Raw genomic sequence first — 7,567 nt, 5'->3', positions numbered from 1 at the left:
ACTTGAAATAGTATTTAAAATGCAGATTCCTGAGCCCAATAAAGACCATTGATACAACTAAAATTGAAGAACCATTGCTGTTTATTTTGAACAAATAACTTCATTTTCCTGAACTTTTATTTGTTTGCTCAATTAGCAAATGGAGCTATTGCTTTTCTATTTATAGGGCTGCTTAGAGAGCATTTCCATTCACACAATCCATCATCATTTTCAGCTCAAAGTACCTAAACGTAGGGTCTTCTGCTCTAAATTGGTTCCCATTATCAACTTTTCTATGTATATCAGTGGCACAAGTGATCATACTCCCAGGATCCCAGAATCAAACCTCAAAGTCCACAGTAATAAATTAGGATGAATCCATTGTTTGTTTCTATTTTTGTTGTTCTTTGTGGTTGGTCTTTTGTTTTTCCAGGGGAGGAATAAGTGATGGATCAAAGTTTGTTTTGTCATTATTGCATAGACATTATCACAGCATCATCATTTTACAGTACAATCTCCAAGTTATTATCAGGAATATACTCTTAAAAGAAATATGAAGGGGTCTACAGAAATTCTGTTGCAAGAATCAAGCACCTTGTAAGGTACCAAAAGAAGTGAAGGCAGGACTCAGACTACTGTTACTCTGGATCAATTTCACTCAGATCCATGAAATTTCTCCTCCCATTTGGAGTCCCAAAGAGCATTCAGTATCTAGCTAAAACCTCTCTTTGTTGATGTTAAAGTAAGAAGGCATTCACTTTCATTATTTAGAAAGTGTTCTTTACGCCGAAACCGGTTTGGCTCAGTGGATAGAGCGTCGGCCTGCAGACTGAAGGGTCCCAGGTTCGATTCCGGTCAAGGGCATGTACCTGGGTTGCGGGCATATCCCCAGTGGGAGATGTGCAGGAGGCAGCTGGTCGATGTTTCTCTCTCATCGATGTTTCTAACTCTCTATCCCTCTCCCTTCCTCTCTGTAAAAAATCAATAAAATATATTTTTAGAAAAAAAAAAGAAAGTGTCCTTTACTATTACTAATAAAAACCTTACATTATCAAGCACCTACTATGTGTCGGACACTATTTTAAAGACTTCACATGGTCATATAGGTAGGAACTACAGCATTGGGATTCAGACTCAGTCAATGTGGTTGCAGCGTCCATACTCTTAACCACCACACTCTGCAAACTATTGACAACCTATAGCACATAGACTGCATGTGAAGCTGAAAGTCGTCTGCCCCAAAGAATCACCAAAATCTTCACTTTCTGTCACCTCTGCCCAAATGATGCAAACCTGCTACTAGGGACCTGACAAAGCCCTTAACAGGACTCCTGATGCTATATACATCCTATCTAATAATAGGCAAACATGGTAATTGACTGTACCTTCGCTATGCCTCCCATTAATCAGTGCGATATGCAAATTAACCACCAACAAAGATGGCGGCTAATTTGCATACTGCAGGCAGGGCGGGACAGCGCAGCCGCCAGCGCGAGAGCCACCATTCAGGCCCCCATGTGCGACTCCAGAAGCCGCCGGCCTGCCGCCAGTGATCGGATCCGATCCCGGCTGCAGGCCATCCCCAGAAGCCCCAGAAGCCGCCCAGAAGCCGGTGATTGGAGGGAGATGAGGGTCCCCTGCCCAGGCCTGAAGCCCGGGCCAGAGGCGTCAGGCCTGTGCTGGGGGGGCCAAGCCAGCGATTGGTGTGATCTACAGAGGAAACACCTTTTCTGACCTCATTGGCTAAGCTCCCTGTATGCCACTGGTAATATTCTTAGTAACTTGGGTAATAAGAATCCAAAAAGGTGATCTAGGGTTTTTCACCACACTCCTGGCGAAAAAAATGAAGGTCCGCTGCTGGAGGGCTAAGAAATGTCATATCCTGCCCTAACCAGTTTGGCTCAGTGGATAATGCCTCGGCCTGCTGATGGCAGGGTCTGGGTTCAATTCTGACCAAGGGCATGTACCTAGGTTGCAGGCTCCTCCCTGGTCGGGGCCCAGGTCAGGGCTCATGCAGGAGGCAACCAATCAAAGTGTTCCTCTCACTTTGATGTTTCTCTCTGTCTTTCCCTTTCTCTTCCACATTCTCTAAAAATCAATGGAAACATATCCTCAGGTGAGGATAAAAAAAAATAATAAAGAAATTATTATATGAAAGACACATCTTGAAAATGCCTAAAGAAAGTTGTCATTTTTTCATGGTGAAGGGACTGGAGTTCGTGTTGATGAAAAAACCTTGCTGGCTGCGGTGACTGGCAGTGGCTGCAGCAGTGGGGTGATGGGCTGGTGCCTTCCCCTGATTAGCCCGGTCGCCTCCCACAAAGGGAGGCCAGACTGTGGCTTAGGCCTGCTCCCAAGGGGAGCAGGGAGCGGGTTTAAGCCGTCACTAGGACATCCTCTGAGGGCTCCCAGTATGTGAGAGGGGTCAGTCTGGGCTGAGGGACACCCCCCCCCAGTGCACGAATTTCATGCACCGGGCCCCTAGTATGTAATAAAAGAATAAAAAAATCCATATAGTGATACTCATCTAATTTAGAACAGAGGTAACCTCTGAAGATAAAGGAAGAGGTGTGATCAGAGAGCGGCACACATGGGGCTCCAACTGTACTGGTGATATTTGATTTCTTATGCTGGGTGGTGGTTAAACTAGAAGGTATACATAACTTTTGTATGTTTTTACTATTTCATAATAAAAAAATTTAAAGGGTTCCTAGGGATTACACTGTCTTGAACAGAGGGGAGAGCTCAGACTATAGCATTGAGCTTGTTGTAATACAGCCTGAAGAATCTAGAAGAGGGGATGCACCATTTTTGCTTTTCTCTTGCCTTACAAAGGAAGATCTTGAGATTTACAGCTTTTACTACCTCTTACCCATTAAGCTCTCTTTCAAGGTCTGGCAATAATAAATATATTAATTTTTTAAAAATATATTAATATTATATATACTGATATTTCATAATAATAGGACTTCATATTTATAAACTTATGAGAGATTGTGGCATGCCTGTATGGGGAGTGGGAGGGCAAGATGTGACTCAAGTAAGGAAGGAAAAAAGACTGGAGGAAGAGTAAATATTTGAATAAACTTCAAATATTGAGAGAAGGGTAAGAAAGAGAATGAAAGGAAATAAGAGCAAAAAATAAGGAGAATAATAGGGTCTAGACACACACGCATATGCAAGTATACATGCATGCATGCACACATGCAAATGTACAAGTGAACAGAGAGGCATGTGAGAAAAAGAGAAGGAATGGTATAAGAAAAAGGAAATAAGGGAGGCTGAAAAGCAGTGGGGAAGATATAAATAAGATAAAAAGGTAATAAATTTAATTAATTGAGGGATTATTATGTGCCAGACACTGTGCTAAATACTTTACAAGCATTATTTCATTTGATTTCCCCCAATAAACCCATGAGACAGGCATTAATGTATTAATAGGCCCACATTTTACAGATGAAGACAGTAATGTTCAGAGAACTTGGGAGATTTTCCTGAGGTCACGCAGTTTGATAAACTGAAATTTTACTCCATATCTGAGTAACCTCAAAGGTTGGGAGCTTAACCAGTGGGTTTACTATCTCCCAACAGAAGCCACGGAGAGAAAGAAGATAGGATAATGGAACTGAAATCCTTATACCTACAGGGACCAACCAGGTAGCATGGGGGAAGAGGCTTGCTCCCATGGTACATAAAAAGTACTTGTTTCGTCAGAGGCAGCCCAACTCAGCTCTGGCTGATTTGTTGCTTTGTAGGAATGTGGGCCAGGTTTACCAGATACTCTGTTTTTCAAGTAAAGTCCAAAATCCAAAATTTTTAAAAAGGAAGTCTCATGATTGTTTTGATGTTAGCAAAATAAAACTATTAGGGGAAAAAAAGCTATTTTGTATGCCAAACAGAGCCCAGCTATGGGATGAATTTGGCACACAAGCCACCAGTTTGCAAATGCTGGATTAAGAATGGTAGATAAAGCTAACCTCAGAGATCAGAAAGGAAGCCTAAAGAAATAAGTAATCAGAGAACAAAAAAGAGGAAAAGAGAAAGTCAGAGAAAAGGAAAAAGTTGTTTTGGTTTTTTTTTAAGTCAGAAAAGAGTAAAGGATCAAATAAAGGGCAATAAAAGAGTAAAATGAGGAGGGGTTTGTGGGAAGCCCAAGAGGTGGAGGAGAAGCAGAAAGCTGGAGGAGGGAGAAGAAAACAGATAAGAAAGAGGATTGGAGGGGGAAAGATGCAGGGAAGAGAAGAGAGAAGTGAGAGAAAGAACACAGATAAGAGGGAAAGAAGGGCACATAGAAGAGGTTAATTTTTTATATGCAATAAACATTCCCATTTCAAGAAAAAAACAATTTTAATATAATAATATTACATGCAATAAATATTAATATTTCAAGAAAAAAGATTTTAAATATACTAATATTACCAAAACTGTACTAACATAGTATAATATCACAAAAGGGATAGGAAATATTAAAAATCTGCAAATAACAGGATTACTTCTATTATATTCTAAAATATTTTTTCTCTGGCTCTATTTTTCTTTATCAGTTTATGTTGTTCATTATATTCCACAAATGAGTGATATTTATCTTTCTCTGACTGACTTATTTCGCTTAGCATAATGCTCTCTAGGTCTATCCATGCTGTTGCAAATGCTAGGAGTTCCTTCTTTTTTACAGCAGCGTAGTATTCCATTGTGTAGCTGTACCACAGGTTTTTAATCCACTCATCTGCTGATTGGCACTTAGGCTGTTTCCAAATCTTGGCTATTGTAAATTGTGCTGCTATGAACATAGGGGTGCATATATCCTTTCTGACTGGTGTTTCTGATTTCTTGGGATATATTCCTAGAAGTGGGATTACGGGGTCAAATCGGAGTTCCATTTTTAATTTTTTGAGGAAAATCCATACTGTTTTCCACAGTGGCTGCACCAGTCTTCATTCCCACTAGCAGTGCACGAGGGTTCATTTTTCTCAACATCCTCACCAGCACTTGTTGTTTCATTTGTTGATGATAATCATTCTAACAGGTGTGAGATGGTACCGAAGAGGTTAATCTTTACCCAGCAGTTCTTGGGGACTCTGGGCCAGGGAAAGGTGGGGCTGGAGACGACCAAGTTACCCCATCTATTGGGAGGGCTCTCTCCCTTTGAAAGAAGGTTGGAGGAGCTGTTTCTTCTTTCAGGAAACAATTGCTTCTCCTCCTAGGACACAAGAGGGCAGTATCAGCAGAAGCAGCAGCATGTTGAGGTTCCTTGGGTCCTTCTCTGGGGCCCAGACAGCAGACTGCATAGAGCCCTTTGGTAGCCTTCACTACCTAGTGGATTAGGGAGCTTCTGAGACAAAGCTAGAGTTGCAGGGAATGGGCTGACCACAGTCTGGCACACACCCTTTCCAGGCATCAGACAGGAGCTTGTGCAATAGAGCAGTAGCCATGGTAACCCGGTGTGCTGCTACCCTGTTTGGATTCACAGAAGGGAGTTAAATTTTGCATCAGGACATTCACATTTAGTAAAGGCTGATCCAGTCTGCCCCAGCCCCCAGGGGTCCCTTCTTCTGGAAGCCCCAGGCAAAACTTAGAGAGATGAATATTTCACAGAAGAACTTTTCAATTTCTAGTCCTTCCCAATCCTGTGACCCACACTTCCCTCTCAGGGGTCCCTATTGATTCAAATGCTCACTAGACCTCAAGGTTAGAAAGGATTTCAAAGATAATTCCTCTGACCCCCAACTACACCATTAAGCTTTATCCCCCATACCTTCCAAAATGGTAGCTTTTAGTGTTATCTAGGGCTACTCAGAGAGCCAGACTCCCAGGGGCCATTTCCAGGTACTAAGATTCCCCATACGTATATATTTTAAATTAGAGGCCTGATGCACGAAGATTCGTGCAAGAATGGACCTTCCTTCCCCTGGCTGCCAGCACCACCTTCGCTCTGGCCAGAGCCACCTTTCTGCCTTCCCATGCTGCCCAGAGGAGTAGAGTGGCTGGGGCAGTGCAAAAGGCCTGTGTTGTTGCCCCTGGCTGCTTGGTGTCCGCGTATGCAAATTAATCCGCCATCTTTGTTGGGTTAATTTGCATACTCCTGATTGGCTGGTGGGCGTCATGAAGGTATGGTCAATTTGCATCTTTCTCTTTTATTAGTGTAGATACCAAACAGGTTACTCAAATTGTGCTATATTTTCAATGCGTACATGGCACACAATTGCACTTGAAAGTAAAATAAAAAATACATTAATTTGTGTTTTTTTTCCTTTAAAATTTATTGATAGATTGATTTCAGAGAGAGAGAAAAGGAAAGGGGAGAGAGACAGAGACAGAGACAGAGACAGAGACAGAGACAGAGACACAGAGAGAGAAACATTACTGTGTTGTTCCACTTATATATGCATTCATTGGTTGACTCTTATATGTGCCCTGACTGGGCATTGAACCTACAACCTTGGCATATTGGGACAATGATCTAATCAACTGAGCTATCTGGCTGGAGCACTAATTTGTTTCTATCTGCTCACAGAGTTAATGATTTATGTATTTTTGACAGATGCAAAAGTTTGGAATTTTTGCAGCTAAATAATGTCACAGGATTTTTTTATATAAGAGGCTATTATGTCAAATAAGGATTTGGCTGATGACTATGAGTCACTCATACTGCATAGCCTAACGCTAATTTAAATGTTCCACCACAGATGGCAATGCTCTACAATATTTGTACTAGCCACAAGGGAATTTCCAGATATATATTAAAAAATCAATTCACACTGCAGTACAGGTAGTGGGCATGATGCTAAGACAGAAGTTTAAAGTTATATGATTAATCTCTTTTATTATACCAGGGTTCTTTTCCCAGCATCTAGAAGGGTTCAGGAATTTGGAGAAGGCTGTGTGTAGATGTTAAATAAGAGTCCAGAGCCTAATAAAGAGTCCAGAGACAAGATATAATTTTGTAAGGCATTTGGGGGTCAGAGGAGCTTAGCTAAAGGAGCTAAGTTCTAAGGTCTTAGTTTTCTCTGTCCCCAGGACCCCATGCTTTTTATTAACACAATTTGTCCTGAGGCAAGGCAGAGATATACACTTCAAAGAGTCAGGGTTTGGTACAGAGTCCATTGTCAGAATGGGGGAATTAGCCTAGAGCTGCTCAGGTGTTTGGCCAGTAGGAGGCAATAACGTGTAGATTAAGGTCCTTTTAGCTGTCTGGCAGCCAAGAAATCAATTTAATGTATCCTATTCAGGTTTGGGGAAATGCCTTCAGCCATTCCCAGATGCAGCCCTGCTGTCATGCTGGAATTGGTCTCCGGCATTTTATTGTATGTCAAATCACTGTACACTAGAAACTCATCCTATATAATAAAGAGGTAATATGCAAATTGACCGTCACACCCTCACACAAGATGCCCCCCCCATTTGGGCACAAAATGGCCACCATGAGATGGCCAACAGGGGAGGGCAGTTCTGAGCAATCAGGCCAACAGAGGAGGGCAGTAAGGGGCGACCAGAGCTGCAGGGGAGGGCAGTTGGGGGGTGACCATGTTCACAGGAAAAAGAAGTCAGTTAGGGGAAATTTTTATAAAAGGGAGGGGAGCTTAGGGGG

The sequence above is a fragment of the Myotis lucifugus genome, unplaced genomic scaffold (genome assembly GCF_000147115.1).
Source record: "Myotis lucifugus unplaced genomic scaffold, Myoluc2.0 scaffold_2, whole genome shotgun sequence".
NCBI lineage: Eukaryota > Metazoa > Chordata > Mammalia > Chiroptera > Vespertilionidae > Myotis > Myotis lucifugus.
Note: the sequence above shows the minus strand (reverse complement) of the source record.